The sequence below is a fragment of the Theropithecus gelada genome, chromosome 13 (assembly GCF_003255815.1).
Source record: "Theropithecus gelada isolate Dixy chromosome 13, Tgel_1.0, whole genome shotgun sequence".
NCBI classification, from domain to species: Eukaryota; Metazoa; Chordata; class Mammalia; order Primates; family Cercopithecidae; genus Theropithecus; species Theropithecus gelada.
The window spans coordinates 98,849,998-98,868,282 of NC_037681.1; the positions used below are offsets into that span (position 1 = coordinate 98,849,998).

At 35.7% G+C, this 18,285-nt stretch overlaps 1 long non-coding RNA gene and 1 pseudogene across 2 annotated transcripts in view; both read right to left on the minus strand.

Annotated features, from left to right (window-relative positions):
* Positions 1 to 18,285, minus strand: part of LOC112605269 — a 557,341-nt gene that overhangs the window by 277,526 nt on the left and 261,530 nt on the right. The gene's annotated exons all lie outside the window — the stretch shown is intronic.
* On the minus strand, positions 2,179 to 4,342 carry LOC112605267 (annotated as a pseudogene). The gene has a single exon (XR_003115384.1). The product of XR_003115384.1 is annotated as a phosphoserine aminotransferase pseudogene (transcript).

Consider the following 18,285-nt stretch of genomic DNA (forward strand, 5'->3'; position numbering starts at 1 on the left):
AAATAAAAGAGAATAGAGAAGAGAAGAGAAGAGGAGAGGAGAGGAGAGGAGAGGAGAGGAGAAGAGAGGAGAGGGAAGGGGAGGGGAGGGGAGGAGAGGGGAGAGGGAAGGGGAGGGAAGGGAAGGGAAATGGAGGGGAGGAGAAGGGAGGAGAGGGGAGGAGAGGAGAGGAGAGAGAAGATAGAAGAGAAGAAGGAAGGAAGGAAGGAGAGAGAAAGAAAAGAGAAAGAGGGAGGGAGGAAGGAAGGGAGGGAGGGAGCGAGTGGGGGGAAGAAAAGAAAAGGCTGGGTGCGGTGGCTCACACTTGTAATCCCAGTGCTTTGGGAGACCGAGGCAGGCAGATCACGAGGTCAGGATATCAAGACCATCCTGGCTAACACAGTGAAATCCCATCTCTACTAAAAATACAAAAAAATTAGCCAGGCATGGTGACAGGTGCCTGTAGTCCCAGTTTTCAGGAGACTAAGGCAGGAGAATGGCATGAACCCAGAGGGCAGAGCTTGCAGTGAGCCGAGATTGTGCCACTGCACTCCAGTCTGGGCAACAGAGTGAGACTCCAGTTGAAAAAAAAAAAAAAAAAGAAAAGAAAAGAAAAAAAGAAAAGAAAGAGAGAGAGAGGAAAGAAATAAACTGGACCTTACACACTTTCCAAAAATTAACTCAAAATTAACCATAGACCTAATTCTAAAATACAAAATTATACAAATACTTGAAGATAACGTAAAAAAATGGGTACGGAGATGTCTTTCCAGATATAACTCCAAAAGCACAATCCATGGAATAAATTATCAATAAGCTGAAATTCATTAAAATTAAAATCTTGTGCTTTATGAAAGACACTGCTAAGGAAATGAGAAGATAAGCCACAAACTCAAAGAAAATATTTGCAAAGATATATGTCATAAAGGATCGTTATCCCAAATACATACAGAACCTTCCAATAGCAACAACTGAATTTTAAAAATGCACAAAATACCTGAACAGACACTTCACCAGAAAATACATACAGAGGGAAAGCAAGCATATGAAAAGATGCTCCACATCCTATGTCATCAGGGAAATGCAATTTAAAATAAGAATGAGATTCACTACACATATATTAGAACAAACACAATGCAAAGCACCAATGACAACCAATGGTGTTAAGGATGTAGAGCAATATGAACTCTCATTAATTGCTAGTGGGAATATAGAATGGTTCTTGTTTTAAGAACCATTTGTTCTTAAATGGTGAACAGAAAGCAAGCAAGATATTTTTGTGTCTCTTCTTATAAGGGTACTAATCCCATCATGAGGGTTCTACCCTTATGCCATCATCTAAACATAATTATCTATCAAAAGCCCCACCTCTAAATACCATCATATTGGGGGTTAGCCCTTCAGTGTATGAATTTTTGGGGGACAAAGTTGAGTCCATAGCAGCTACTTGAGAAGACATTTGGCATTTCCCTAAGCATGCTGTTGTTACAATCCAACAATTGTGCTTTTTGGTATTTATCCAAATGATTTAAAAACTTATTTCCACACAAAATCCTGCACAAAGATGTTTATAACAGTTTTATACACAATTGCCACAGTTTTATACACAATTGAAGTAATCAAAATGTCCTTCAAGATGAATGAACAAATAAACTGTGGCTCATCCAGACAAAGGAATATTCTTCAGTACTGAAAAGAAGTGAACTCTCAAGCCAATGAAAAGACTTAGAGGAAACTTAAATGAATAATACTAAGTGAAAGAAGGCCATTTGAAAATGCTGCATACTGCATTATTCCAACTATATGATATTCTGGAAACCCCAGCATTATTTTGCCTGTGGTTTATTGTCCTTTCTCTTCCTCCCTCCCTACCATTTCTCCATTCACATTTGGAGACAAAACACCATCTCTCCCATGAGGGACTTCTCAGAATTCTGGTCTTAGGTTTTCAGATATTTCATTTTTGAACTCACTTTTGTGTTATCTTTAGGCACAACTTCCAGGAAGGAGAAAAACAGGGGCCTATTATTTTTTATGCCATGTCTTCAGGAAATGAAAGTTTCTAAATTTGGTTTATTTTTAATGGTATTTAAATAAATTTTCTATTGTCAATTTAATACCATCTACTACCAGATTGCTCCTCCTCATTTTAAAATTTTGCCCAGAACCAAATTTGTTACACTGTTCTTATTTTTTTTAAGATGTTTTAGGACTTTAATGTTCTTTACATATTCAACATAAAATACTGACAATAGATAAACAATAGGGGAAAGACTTTTCAGCGAAGTATCACTCTTGTCCTCAAACATTACAAAGAAAACAGTCAAGAGAACAAAGGATAAGGTAATTTAACAGAAATGCTTAGTTTAATGGCATAATTGAAAAACAACCAACCAATCAACTTTCTCTTCTACTTATGGAAAGAACAGTAAAAATAAATCAAGAACTTCTAGATCTTATTCATAAAACAGCTTAAAAAGAGGAAGGGGAAGACTGGGGAGGAGGTGAAACTGTTGCTAATGGAATAAGGCACAAGGTCAAGGATTTAATAAATTCTAAAAGTGTCTACATGTATCACTGATAACCATATTATTAGAAATATCAATGTATAGAAATATAAAGTATATGGTATTAAAAACAGACCTTGCTAAAATAAACATATATAAAGTATGTCACTTCTCTTGTAATAACAGTATAAAGATCTATCTACAGTTTACCCTTTGCCTGGTACTCTTAAACCACTCCTCCAATGGTCAATATTGACCTTGAATCAACAGCTGCTGAACCAAGGAGACCCCACAGATGTCTAGATTCAGCACCTAGAGGGCCCCACCTACACTCTATGCTGGGTGTTCCCATGACTCCAGAAATAATTAATTGCAATTTGCATTATTAAGTCCACAGGCAAGTTTGAAATCTAACTAGAAATAGTAGCAGCAAAGGCAAAACAAGTAGGAATTTGTTAGAAAAGCAACAGGATTTCTTAAAATGCTTCCAGTTCAAGTCAGAATTAAGGTGAACATTATGTCCCACCAGCTTTACAGAGCCGTAGGTGTTTTGCTGTTGTTCTTTCAAGAAAGAAGAGTCTACAATAAACATGTTCATTTGAGAAAAATACTGTGTTTGTTAACTTTTTGTAGCCATCCCCAAGTTACTTTAAACTTTGTATGTTGTTCAAGAACAGAGTTTATCCTGGTTAGGATGTGTTCATAGCTGATACATCTCCCAAAAATTTTTCATGAAGGCGGCCAGTTTCTGAACATCTTCAATCATGACAGCATTATACTGAGAGACCTGGATGCCTCCCACAGACCTATGCCTTTTCAAGGACAACATATTGAGTACAAGAGCTTTCTCAAGAAATCTTTTTTCTAGAGCATCATCTCCTTTGACATTGCCAATGCAGAAAGGAATACTCATCTTGCTTCTATTTGGGGGCTCCACTGGACAGACGTAGAATCCTTGAGAATTATCAATAATCTCATAAATCATTTGAGATTTGAGATTTGATGGAGCTAAGTTTCTCCATGGCCGCGGCACCTCCACTGTTTTTAATCCACTTGGGGACCAAGCCCATGAGGTAGATGCGGAAACATAGAGGCCTGTTGTTCAAGGAGCTGTTTCCAGCCTGCACCTTGTATTCCAGGACCGAGGGGCACTCTGGGAGGTCAAACCCCAGCAAGTCATCAGGGACAATTACCACGGTGACTGCAGCAGAGCCAACATTCTTCTGGGCACCAGCAAAAATCACATCAAACTTGGAAACATCCACTGGTTTGGACAGGAAGTTTGAGGACTTGTCACAAACCAGTACTGCTCCCTTGATATTGGGTACAAAGTCAAACTCCACACCATGCATCATCTCATTTGCTCAATAGTACACGTAGGAGGCAGCCGGGTTGAGGTTCCAGGTGCTTGGATCTGGAATTTTTGTATAACTCCCAAGTTTAGGGTGAACAATATTTATAGTCCCAAACTTCTTGGCTTCTGCAGGCTTAGGTGACCAAGCTCCTGTCACCACATAGTCCACACACCTTCCTGCTTTCAAGCCAGTCAGGTTTAAGGGGACAGCACTGAACTGGCCGGACCCATCTCCTTGCACAAAAATCACCTTAATAGTTGTCTGGAACGGCTAGCAATTCCCGCACAAGATTCTCTGTATTGTTAATAATCTTGGCAAAATCTGATGACCTGTGACTCTTTTCAAGAACACTAATGCCAACTCCTTTGTCGTCTAATAGTTCCTTTTGTATCTCTAACAACACTGAGTGCGGCAGCTTGGTGGGACCAGGCCCAAAGTTGACCACCTGCCTCGGGGAGTCCATGGTGCGTCGGCGAGGGCGGCGAGTCAGCCAAGGAGGACACAACACGTGAATGGCTAGTGTTCCCGGCCGCTGCCGTGAGAGTCTACACTGTTCTTATTTTTTCAATTTCAGATATTTACCAACAGTGCTTCTCCAAGTGTTGGACAAATAGAATTTATTCGAACTTACAGATTTTGATATTTTTGTTTACAACCATCTTTTCAATTTGAATGTCATTCTAGTTTATGGGGGAAGTATGAAATGAAAAGTGTTCTTAAAAATGTTTTATTGGCTCATGCCTGTAATCCCAGTACTCTGAGAGGCCGAGGTAGGCAAATCATATGAGGTCAGGAGTCCGAGACCAGCCTGACCAACAGAGTGAAACCCTGTCTCTACTTAAAAAAAAAAAAATAGCCGAGCGTGGTGGTGCATGCGTGTAGTCCCAGTTACTGGGGAGGCTGAGGCAGGAGAATTGCTTGAACCTGGGAAGCAGAGGTTCCAGTGAGCCAAGATGGCTCCACTGCACTCCAGCCTAGGTGACAGGGTGAGACTCCGTCGCAAAAAAACAAACAAACAAACAAACAAACAAAAACCCACGTTTTATTAATACCACCTGCAAAATACACTTCTCATTCTGTTTTTTGTGTGGTATGCATTTTTAGTTATCAAAATTTTATGAATTAGATATGCAAAGATTGTGGTCTTCTTGTGTAGAAACCTAATGATCCTATGACTTTGTTCAGAACTGTTGCAAACTGTTATGTATCATCATATCTCTCTGATAACAAAACACTTCTAGATTTCCCAAGGACTTTCTTACTTACATATATACAGTGATAGTGACAGGAGCATCTACTTCATTGGCAATTGTGAATATTAAAAGGGATATTAGATTTAAAGTATACAACACTGTGTGCACAGGCTTAAAAATTATTTTTATCAGCATTTAACATTGCATTTTAAATTTGTTTTTCTTTAAAGTTAATAGAGATATTTTATTGATCATAGAGAAAAACATGGTTTTCATATAGCTCCATATTAGGTTCAAATTATTGTGTATCCCTGCATTGTTTGCCTTTTCTATATTGAATACAAGATAAACTGTAAATACGGAGTTTGAATAAACTCTTTTTGAATACTGCCGAACATTTTTAATATTCTCTGTAATTTTCTAGAATCTACTTTCAAAATCATATTTAAAATTACAGTTTCAGAATGAAAAATTCTACTATTTTTCATGTTAAAAACAGTAGTGTCAATTAAAGCTCTATGTGGATTACAGACAAGTATGAAAAATATTAGGCGATGACAGGCATAGTTTAAGAAGCTTTCTATAATGCAGTTTTGTTATACATTTTATTTTTTACCATTAACAATTAAAGTTTACCCATTTTCCCAGGAATGGATTAATCGAATACATCAAGTCATGGTGCTGACAGATTCAATCCCACTAAAATATTTCATTTTTTAAGAGTCAGAAAGAAACATGTTTGTTCTTATAAAGAAGAATAAAACAAATATTAGCAAAAGGTATCATAAACAAGAAAGGTCAGATATGATCCCTGCCAACTCCACTAAAATCCCTCACACAAATGACACATTGATTTCACAGAGGAATGACAGTCAAGTGGGTCAACATTATATTCACATTTATTGTACTGATGTCAGAGTTGCAAGCCAAGATAAAATTGCAAAAACAATTTTTTAAAGTGGCATATTTTATTCCATCTAAATATTTGTACACACACACAATACACACACACAATATTTATGTATTTTTTACCCCTCTGGTGATTTCTCATGGCCAAATTCTCTTCAATCTGGTGCCCTGCCGGCATTCTTAGACCTCCACACTCTTAAAGGCCGTTGCATATGACTAGGAGCAAGGGACTAGATCACTGGCCAAACAGATGGTGAGGAATAGTTAATTGGCCCACTTGAGAAGATGATGAGTTACTCAGACTATGGCTTTGTCAAGGGAAATGAAAAATAGATTACATCTGTTTTAACAATTAAATGATTTCTCAATTGCTTATTTCAAATAATATAATAAATAAAGGTTTTTGAAGATACTAAGAAGCTTACATATATTAATCTCTTAATTCTGATGATGGTTTTATGGGGATACCAATACTAGTATTCTTATTTTATAGATGAGAAATCTGAGACACTGAAAAATTAAGAAAGTCACCCAGGATCACTTAGAATACGAGGAAAGCCAAGAATCAAAACTAAGCAGATTTTCTCCAAAGTCATTAGATAACTACATTATGTCTCTGCTTTGAGTTCTAGAATGTTTCCAAATATATTTGTAATTATAAAAGTAAAATATGGTCACCGAACACAATTTGGAAAACATAAAATGGTAAAAAACAGACAACCAACTGTAACCCTCCCACCTAAAGGGAAGCATTTCAAACTGTTAGTAGGTTTAACAAGGTTGCAATGATTTCTATACATTCTGCATTTTGATCTGTTTTCTTTCTTTAAAAATAAAACATGGTTTTCTTCAAACATTATATTGTAAGCACTTGACTTTAGCTATAGCTCTAATAGGTTAAGATCATGCTGGTCATTAACTTTTTTTTTTTTAAAGAGAAAACCGGCCGGGCGCGGTGGCTCAAGCCTGTAATCCTAGCACTTTGGGAGGCCGAGACGGGCGGATCACGAGGTCAGGAGATCGAGACCATCCTGGCTAACACAGTGAAACCCCGTCTCTACTAAAAAATACAAAAAACTAGCCGGGCGAGGTGGCGGGCGCCTGTAGTCCCAGCTACTCGGGAGGCTGAGGCAGGAGAATGGGGTAAACGCGGGAGGCGGAGCTTGCAGTGAGCTGAGATCCGGCCACTGCACTCCAGCCTGGGCGACAGAGCGAGACTCCGTCTCAAAAAAAAAAAAAAAAAAAAGAGAAAACCAGAATAACCTAAATATCAATGGATTTTCTAGGAACAATCAAAGAATTGAGATAGTAGAGTAAACTGGTACCATGAAATCTGGAGACACTGCCCGAAAAATCACCGATCTCACAAAAAACAGATCAGCTTACCTGGCATAGAAGATGCTGAAGCCATGAACTGATAGAAGCACCTAAAGAGTAATTTTAACAAATGGCTGGAAGTGGAGTGCGAAATAGCATGAGGAATAAACTCCTAAGGTTCGCAGTCTTTGAAGTCCCTAACATGTTGATGGGTTTTTCCTCCAGTAAGTTCTCATGGTAAAGAATCAAGAAATTCCCTGGTGCTTCTGGCCTGGGGAGCAGTAGAGAAACCAACTTGAAATATACCCAGATCATTCTCCATAACAAAAACCTGGCTGGCAGGTAGGAGAAAAGACCTTATCAGATCATTATCACACCTGGGAATAGGACAATTCTCTAACAAAGCATCCTCTGGCCTTTCTGTCTCACCAGCTGGAGAAAGAAACACTTGTGAAGGTCACCGCCAAGAGATGCAAGGTCACTAAAAGATTGATTTAATTATAATATTATAGAAAGCTTCCCTTCCCCCATAAAACCACCAAATCAACAAGGTTTCAGCTTAATAATTGTGGATTACAGTTGAAATAGCTGCAAGTCTCAGGTTTTAAGAAGTTCCTAGGAGAACACAAAAGCAACAGAGGAAAGAAAGTAGATGCTAGCGGAATTTGAAACTCCTGACACTTACAGCTATAACAAAGATTAAACACAACACAACTCACAGTCAAATTAACAGAAAGCCTCACAGTAAAGGTGTGTTTGCATCATTTCCTATTATCTGATACAAATATGCTCAACTTTCAACAAAAAAAATGTAAGACATTAAAAAAGTCAGGAAATGACAGTCTGAAGAGACAAAGCAAGCATCTGAATATGACTCAGAAGTAACACTGAAATTATCAGACACACATATGTAGGGATATTTATAATGGCCAATATATTACAGGTAGAATTAGACAACATTCAAGGATAGATGGGTAATATAAGCAGAGAGATGGAAACTAAAAAAGGATCAGAAGAAAATGCTTGAAATAAAAAAACTAATAACAATTAAAAATATATTTGATGGACTCATCAGCAGACTGAATATGGCTGAGGAAATAAATAGTGAGCTTCAGGATCCTTCAGTACAAATTCAAACTAAAATGCAAAGAGAAAATAAGATAAATAAGCTGATTTCGAGATGCGGAACTCAAATGATCCTCCTTCTTCAGCCTCCCAAAGTGCTGAAATTACAGGTGTGAGCAACCATGTTTGGCCTTTTTTTTTTTTTTTTTCTTTTTCTAATCTTGGTAAATCGAAACGGTGTAACATGGTGGTATAATCACCACTGTTTTAAATTTTATTTTATGGATTACTAACACCATTACTGATATATAGTGATTATTTTTTGTTCTAAGTCTTTAACTGTATTAAATTCATTTAATTCCCTTATCTGTATTAACTCATTTATTTCTCATATAGCTCTGAAGTAGGTACTATTAATATGTTCATTTGTGGATAAAGTAATAGTCACAAAAAGTGATTAAATAGCTTTGTCCTCACAACAGGGACCATTAGAGTTGACGTTTATTTGAACGTGACCATTATTATTATAGCGTTCATACCATTAACCTCAATTTTTGAGTACTTCTCTGCTTGAGATGAAACATATTATTTTGTGTAGTCATTCCTGATTGAAATGTATTTTCATGCTTTAGTTCTTTATTGCAGCATAGAATTTTTTAATTAAAAAAACTAAATCTGGAAAATACTTGAATATGACATGAATACATAAATTTATCATGAATGATTGAATGTGGCAGTCATTATTTATAAAGTGTTTTTATTCAAAGCTATTTATGGAATTTTATGATAAATAACATTTTGATTTTTATAGATAAATCTACCTTTCATTTAGTTGATTTTCTGACTTTGATATTCAGCTTTGAAAAGGTGATCTCCTGTAGTCCCAGCCACTTGGGAAGCCGAAGTGGAAGATCTCTTGACCTAGGAATTTGAGTCCAACCTGGGCAACATAATGAGACTCATCTCAAAACAAAACAAAACAAAACAAGGTGATCCCCATCTCCATTACTATATAATTAAAACGAGATGTTTCTTAACAGGCAAGTACTCTTTATCCACAAGCTTCTTCTTAGTGTTTCTTCACTTCATTTTAACTGTGTATTCTGAACGTCATGAATTATTTTGTTGATATTGTATAAGGTTCTCCAAAGAAACAAAACTATTAGTATATAGATATAGAAGATTTGTTACGGAAATTAACTCACACAATTATAGAGGCTGACAAGTCCCATAATCTGTCACATGGATGCTAGAAACTAGTGAAAACTAGTGAACTAGGAAAGCAAATGTAATTCAGTCCAAAGCTGAAGACCTGAAAACATGGCGGGGGTGGGGAGAACTCCTGTAAGTTTTCCTGCCCTGGAGTCTAAAGGCTTAAGATCCAGGATTTCTATTGCCTGAGGGGAAGATATGTGTCCCAACTCAAGGAAAGATGCAGATAATTTGTCCTTCTTCAACCTTTTTGTTCTATGCAGGGCCCCAATTAATTGGACAATGCCTGGCCACACTGGGAAGAGTAAATCTTCTTTACTGATCCGAATGGCAATTTCTTTCAGAAAGACATGCCCAGAAGTATTTTTAGCCAGTTATCTGAGCATCCCTTAGCCCCATCAGGTTAACAAATAAAATTAATCTTCTCAGATATATACTAAGACAATATGCCATCTTATAGTCTAATTATGTCATTTTAGTGGACTTTCATTGTGAACACTTGTTCTTTTGATAAGTATAACTTATTTATTCCAGCTCTTATTTTTCACTCTGAACTAATCAAGCTCATAGAAACCACAATTCCTAGTACGTGCCATTGGTAATTATTAGTGAGCATGTGAGTATCTGGAGCTATCTATGTCATTGTACTTTTGAGTGCCCAATGCTCTGAAACGTCATTTATGCATTTGTTTAACACATATTACTTGGGTCTTTACTATGTGCTAAGAAGGTGAGCAAATTTTCTGTAAATGGACAGACAGTAAATATTTTAGACTTTGTGGACCACACACATTTTGTTTTCTGTAGTATCCTGCCCCTTGTCTTCCTCCTCCTACTTCTTCTTCCCCCTACTTCTTCTTCCCCCAATTTTTCTACAACCCTTTGAAAAAGTGAGAACTGTTATTAGTTCCAAACCATACATAGGCCATTTGTTGATTCCTGTTAGTATCAGAGTTTCAGTGGTGGGTGATGGCTGATGCTGATAATGTCTACACATTGACAGAACTCACAAAATTTACACCTGATTGAAAAGGATTCCAAAGGAATACAGGCCAGTATAATGCAACCTATGAGTTGGGAGATTCAGAGAAGACCATTCAGTAACATTGAACTGAGACCCAAAGTGCACCTGTGAATTACTATCTTGTCCTATTAGTGTTAAATTTGCAGTCTCTTGAAAACCATAGATCTTAGGAAGACAGGGTCATTGTGAACCTTCACCAATGTATCTTCAGATCCTAGCTCTATGCCATTAAGGAATATATAAATAGTTGCTGAATAGATAAAGATCAGAATTTGAACAAAACTAGGGTGGAAAAGATACGTCTCAGGGTCCCTTCACATTTCTCACTTGAATGCAAGGTAGACAGCAGCTTGCTCTTTTGGTTGGTAGAGAACCTATCTGAGACTGTGTGGGAAGTTTGATCACTATCATTTTGTTGGCGTGCACTCTATTTCATAAGGTGAAGTAGGGATAAGCTTAAGGTGAAGACTGGGTAGTGATTTACCAATCAACTGTCACTTTTTAATTAATTGGAAAGTTCTTTGAGATTCTGACAAGAGGCTGTCATTCTCACCTTTCATGGGTTATATTAAAATTTTATCCATGTCTATGCCTTTCTAAGTATCTTAGGGAGAGGTGAAAAATTCACCATGTGAGTTTTGTAGGTAAATCAGAAATGGAAACACAGATTTTAGAGGCAAATAGGTCTTTATCCCAGATTTAATGTATATACCTCACATCTTTAATGAAGGATAAAGTGGAAAGTGGTATTCACATTACGCATGGGGTTTACCTGGGTTTGGCAAAGTTAGAAAGTAGGTAACTCGACTTTAAGTGCTTTCTGTCTTGGGGTTCCTCTGCCTTAATCTTTATGGGTGACTAAGTTTTTACTCCTGATTTCATAGATGTTCAAGTTTTTTTTTAAAGTATAGGTATATTTTATTTTTAGGTAAAATTTAAAACTTAGAAGTCTTCATCATCCTCACTAGAACCTCATACTGAACTACTGAGACTGTACCTCGATAATAGATCTCCATTCCTTTTGCTGTGACTTTTGTCTAAAATACCATCTCTGATCCCTATGACTGCTATAATAGCTTTATGACTATTGTACTTCCATCCGTGTTTTTCCACTACGGTTTTCCTGTGATTTGCATCCTGGGTTATAATTCAGAAATTCAAATCTGATCATGCTAGGAACTTACTTAAAACCCTTCAGTAACGTTCCATAGCTGAGAAGGCTTTTCTCAGCATAAACTGTCCGAAAGTAGCAGTCGGAGCTAACTGCTTCCTACTGGCCTAGCTGCATCGTAAACCAGAAACTTTAGCTTTTCATATCAACTAGATTGGCCTTATTTCTATACCAGAAGTCATATAGTCCTTTCCCACCTCCAAGCCCTCAAAAATCCTGAAAGCCATACTTTCATAATACTTCCCAAGCACTGAGTTACTTAATCTCCATTTTCAAGTCCATATGAAATGTCTTTTTATCCAGGGAGATGCTCATGATTCTCTTGCATTTGTTAGATTTCTCCATTGACCAGGACTCATAGAGCCCCGTTACTCTCTTCCTTAATAATTGTCAGAAATATAAAAATAGAGAGCTCAACTTGAAGCTAAAGAAGAGAGAAAGAAGAAAACTGTTGGAGATATGTTAATAATTACAATTAGCAAGCAAAAATATCTTTTAAAATTACTTTAGGAAATTGGACTTAAGGAATGGGTAAGACTACTTGTGTGGTGTGTTTATTTGTGTATGCATGTGCTTTTACATTTAAAAAATACCTTACATGTAGTTTTCCCCATTACCATATATTACTTTTAGAATCAAAGGACGGTAGTTGTTTTTGTCTCATCAATCAGAAGGTATGCTTAAAGAGTTCAGAAACTGTTACTTTTATTCTAAGGACACTTGTAATTTTAGCACAGTGTTTTGAACTAAGTTGTCACTTTTATATACTTGGTAAATATAATGAAGAAAGAAACGAAAAAGAAGTATTTAATAAATAAATAAATGTAATGCCTTTGCCATACTCCCATGTGGCTTAATTAAAATTTATTTTTCTTCTTTTTTTTTTTTTTAGTTCTGTAGGGCCTTGCTTTTCTAGATAAAAATAGAGTGATAAACTCACCCACCAAATTTTCTAAAGCTGTTTCTCCTCAAGTAACATGCCTTTAAATAGGTTTATTTTCAAGACAAGGCCTTAAGAAGTGGGAAACCAGGGTAGTGGTGAAATAGCAGGAACAACATTTTATGTGTAAGAGTCCATTTTAATACTCTGTTCATACTATATAGAGATTATCTTGTTCTAATACAATATGTATCAAAACCCAGTGTCAGATTCTTAGACTCCAAGGAGCAGAATTGACTCTACATGATTTTAAATTTCAAGCAGCATTTCTGAGATCGGAAAAAAAAAAAAAAAATCTCTCAGTAGATATTTCTTCTCTATAATTCTTTAATTATATTGAAGGAATATTCTCAAAATACACTATCTACCCAGTTTTAAAAAATACAACATTTCTCTAACTAGGAAAGTAGTGTCACTAGGGACTTCAATAATCTGTCTGAAGTACATATAGCAACATCTGGACTATTTGCAATCTATTAGCCCTGGATCCAAAATAGCTTTTCTATTCCTAAGTAATCAGTTCTGTGCATTTCCTTACAGCTCTGAGGATTATACTGAAAAACAACTGCCAATTTTTTTAAGGAAATAAATTTAAATAATCATGGAGAATTAATTTCTCTTCAATCCAGCTAATTTTCTCCTCCTACTGCTGCTGCCATGGTCATTTTTACTAGATAATGTAGATATGGGTGTAATATCATGAACTAAAAAGTGGACATAATTGCAAATTTTGGGCAAAAATGTGTTTGGGTTGGGGTGATGATAACAACGTGATATTCTCATGTTTTCAGTCTTGAGAAGTCAAATGTCTCTGTAGGATATGATGTTAAGGTAATGTTTTCCTGTAAAGAAACAAAAATGTTAATGTCTATAATTGTATTGGTAGAAAGTATATTTCAGATGTTATGTAAAATTAATTTTTAGAAACCAATTTATGCTTATTGTAACTATATTATACAGAGAACTAAGCTAAGGCAAGTGTTTGAAAGGAGAAGAAAAGTGTTTATTTAAATATACTTTTTTCTGTTTTGTTTTGTTCTGGTTTTGGTGTGTTTGCCAAAGTTCTGTGTTAATGGAACAATCTGAAAAAAATATGTAAAAGGGTCGATGAAGTAAAAAGTAGCATATTTAATTTATATTTGAATTTAAACCTATGGCTTTTAAACTTAGGGAAATCACAGACCTTTCTGATGATCTAAAGAAAAACATAAATATTATCCACAGGAAAAAATGCAAATGCAAATAAAAACAGCACATATAAATTTCTACTACAACCCTTTAACTTCCCTTGATCCTCCCTTCCACAACACTTCCCACCCCTGTCCTTCCATCTAGGCCAAGGATTCTGGTGAACCTTGCCTTAGAGCATGATCCCCTCCATGACTCCAGGTAGCAAGTGTTATTGGCATATAAATTATATTATGCAGAGAAATAACAGTAAGGCTAAAAATATATACACAGCAGAATTAGATTAAGAAGAGTGAAAACATACTGAAACCAACATCTGTACTGTTTAATTAAAGATGATTTTTGGAGGTTGCTGGGGCTGGGGGATGGAGAAAATGGGAGACACTGGTCCAAGGATACAGAGTGAAATTTTAAAATGAGATGATTTTTCATTTCCATCTTTAGACTCTTCATTAAAAAGTTAAAATCCAAAATAAATGCATATAATTTTATTTCTCACTTAATTAAAATAGACCCAACTTGTGAAGTTTATTTTTTTAATGTATGGTTGAAAATGGCTCTTCTTCCTAGTACTTATTTTTGGTAATAAAAACACTAGACTGTGAATTCCTTTGGTATAACAACAATGTCTCATTTTCTTCTTCATATTTAGCACCTTGTAAAGGATCCACCATACTTTACAAGGGAAGTAAATATTTGTGAAGGGAGGGACCAATGGAGGAACAAAAATAGAAGAAATGAAGAACTTTAAGAAGTGAATAGGAAACAAACAAAGGAATGAATAAAGGACTGAAAAAATAAAATAAAAAGCAGCAGTATAGCCAATTACCAACTTATTTATCAATGTACCACAAAGATCTCCCTCTTTCTGGCTTTGAATTCTTCCTACTGAAATGACAACTTTCTTAGTAGTATAAATATGTGAAAAAGTTGCAGAAGAAATAAGATTTTATTCTAAAGAGAGCTTCCTCAAACTCAGTCAGGCTCTGTTAGACTCTTTATGGTACTGTGAATAAGGCATGATACTTTGGGCACTGGAAAAAACATATTGAAAATGCCCCAGTTTGTGCTCCCCTGTCTCTCTCCCTTCTGTCTGCTGCTTTCGTAATTTCCCATATTCAAACCCTTCACTTCAATATTCTAAAATCGTCTCTTTCTGCTCATCAGTCCATTAACTTTACTCTCCCTTTCCTTCACAGTTGATCCTTATTTATCATTGAAATGGACCTTCTCACCTACATTACTGGTGATTGAGTCATAAAAAGGTAAAGCATTTGCACATGCATTCTGTACCTTGAAACTTTACTGAATTCATTTACCAGACCTAGGAGCTCTTTAGATGAGTCTTTAGGGTTTTTCTATGTATAAGGTCATAACATCAGCAAACAACAACAGTTTGATTACTGATTTATATGCCCTTTTTATTTTTTTGTTGTGTGATTTTTTTTTTTTTTTTTTTTTTGGCTCGGACTTCCAGTACTATGTTAAATAGAAGTGATGAAAGTGGACATTCTTGTCTTGTTCCAGTTCTCAAAGGGAATGCTTTCAACTTTTCCTTATTCAGGATTATGTTGGCTGTGGGTTTGTAATCGATGACTTTTATTACATTAAGGTATATCCCTTCTATGCCAATTTTGCTGAGGGTTTTAATCATAAACAGATGCTGGATTTTGTTGAATGCTTTTTATGTGTCTATTGATCATATGGTTTTTGTTTCTAATTTTGTTTATATGAGGTATCACATTTATTGACTTGCATATATTAAACCATCTCTGTGTCTCTGGTATGAAATCCACTTGATCATGATGTACTATCTTTTTGATATGCTGTTGGATTAGTTTAGTTGGTATTTTTTTGAGAATTTTTGTAACTATGTTCATGAGGGATATTGGTCTCTAGTTATTTGTTCTGGTTGTTGTTGTTATATCCTTTCCTGATTTTGTTATTAGGGTGCTACTGGCTTCTTAGAAAAATGTAGGAAGGATTTCCTCTTAATCTTTTAGAATACTTTCAGCAGGATTGGTACAAATCATCTTTGAATGTCTGATATAAGTCAGCTGTGAATCCATTTCCCTTTGAAGTTAATCTTTACTTTTAGTCCACTGTGGTGTAAGAGAATATTTTATATTATTTTGATTTTTTTAAATTTATTGAGACTTGTTTTGTGGCCTATCATATGGTCTATGTTGAAGAATGTTCCATGTGCTGATGAAAACAATGTATATTCTGCATTTGTTGAGTAGAATGTTCTGTAAATATCTGTTAAATCCATTTGCTCTCAGGTATAGTTTAAAACCATAATTTCTTGTTGACTTTCTGTCTTGATGACCTGTCTAGTCCTGTCAGTGGAGTATTGAAGTCACCCAACATTATTGTGTTGCCATCTATATCATTTCTTAGGCATAGTAGTATGGTGTTATGAATTTGGGAGCTCCAGTGGTAGGTGCATATGTATTTAAGATTGTGATATTTTCCTGTTAAGTTAATCCTTTTATTATTATATAATGTCCTTCTTTGTCTTTTTTTACCCTGTTGTTGTTTTAAAATCTGTTTTGTCTGATATAAGAATAGTAAATCCTGCTGACTTTTAATTTTCACTTTCATGGAATATCTTTTTCCACCCTTTTACCTTAAGTTTATGTGAGTCCTTATGTGTTAGGTGAGTCTCTTGGAGACTCTTGGAGACAGCAGATCCTTGGTTTGTAAATTTGTATACACTCTGCCATTCTGTATCTTTTAAGGGGAGCATTTAACCCATTTAAATTCAATGTTAGTATTGAGATGTGAGGTACTGTTCTATTCATCATGCCAGTTGTTGCCTAAATATCATGTTTATTTTTCACTGTCTTACTGTTTTTTTGAGCCTGTGAGATTTCTGCTTTGGGGAGGTTCTGTTTTGATGTATTTTGAGGGTTTGTTTCAAGACTTAGAACTCCTTTTAATATTTCTTATAGTGCTGGCTTGGTAGTATTAAATTTATCTAAAAAATGCTTTATTCTTCATTTATGGAGTTTCGTTTTGCTGGATACAAAATTCTTGGCTGACAATTATTTTGTTTAAGGAGGCTAAAGATAGGACCCCAGTTTCTACTAGCTTGTAAGGTTTCTGCTGAGAAACCAGCTGTTAATCTGATAGGTTTTCCTTTACAGGTTACCTGATGCTTTTGTCTCACAGCTCTTAAGATTCTTTCCTTTGTCTTGAATTTAATAAGCTGATGACTATGTGCCTGGGTGATGATCTGTTCATGAAGAATTTCCCAGAAGTTCTATCAGACCCTTGTATTTGGATGTCTACATCTCTAGCAAGGCCAGGTAAGTTATCCTCAATTATTCCTTCAAATAAACTTTTCAAGCTTTTAGGTTCTCTTCTTCCTTAGAAACATCAATTCTTCTTAGGTTTGGCTAATAATTTAACATAATCCCAAATTTCTTGGAGATTTTGTTCATTTTTAAAAATTCTTTTTTTCTTTGTCTTTGTGTGATTGGGTTTATTTAAAAGCCTTGTCTTCAACCTCCAAGGTTCTTTTTTCTATGTATTCTAGTTTATTGTTGAAATTTCCCAGTGCATTTTATATTTCTATAAGTGTGATTTTGATTTCCAGAAGTTGTGATTGTTTTTCCTTCATATTTATTTCTCCGTAGAATTTTTCTTCCATATTGCGTATTGTTTTCAAAATTTCTTTAAGTTGATTATCACCTTTCTCTGGTACCTTCTTGAATAGCTTAATAATCAACCTTCTGAATTATTTTACCTGGCAATTTGGAGATTTCTTTTTGATTTGAATCCATATTTCAGGAGCTGGCATGATATTTTGGGGGTGTTGTAGAACCCTGTTTTGTCATATTACCAGAATTACTTTTCTGGTTTCCTCTCCTTTGGGAAGACTATTTCAAAAAATTGTTCTTGAATTTATTTCTGATTGGCCTTTTTTTTTTTTTTTTTTTAGTTCTTGCTTTTTCCTCTTAAGGATTAGAGTTTAATATTTATTTTAGCCTAATTTGAATTTTGGTCCTTGTGTGGGTGAAGACTGTATAAGGTCCTTAGTTACAGAGTCTTTGCGTGCTGACTTTGTCCAATGCCTGCTGTAGTAGTTGTATTTTTGGTGTATAGGCGAGTTCTCTGTCTTCTATGGAGTTGAGATGGTAGGTATCCCTTGAAACTTATCTTGTTCTCTCATAGTGTATAGTTTATTTATTTATTTATTATTTTCCTGGTATTTTATTTACAGAGTTGATGGTAGGTAATTCTGGGTAGGCACCTTTTGTGGCTAAGGCAGGTGGGTAGATGTAATGCCCATTGGTCGGCCGATGTCCTAGCCTTGATGAAAGTTGCTGGGGGAACTTTTTATTAGACGTGTTGAGGTTTTGTCAGGGTGAAGATTAGGAGCTACCTCAGTTCCCCTGACAGGTCAGCAGGAAAGCCATC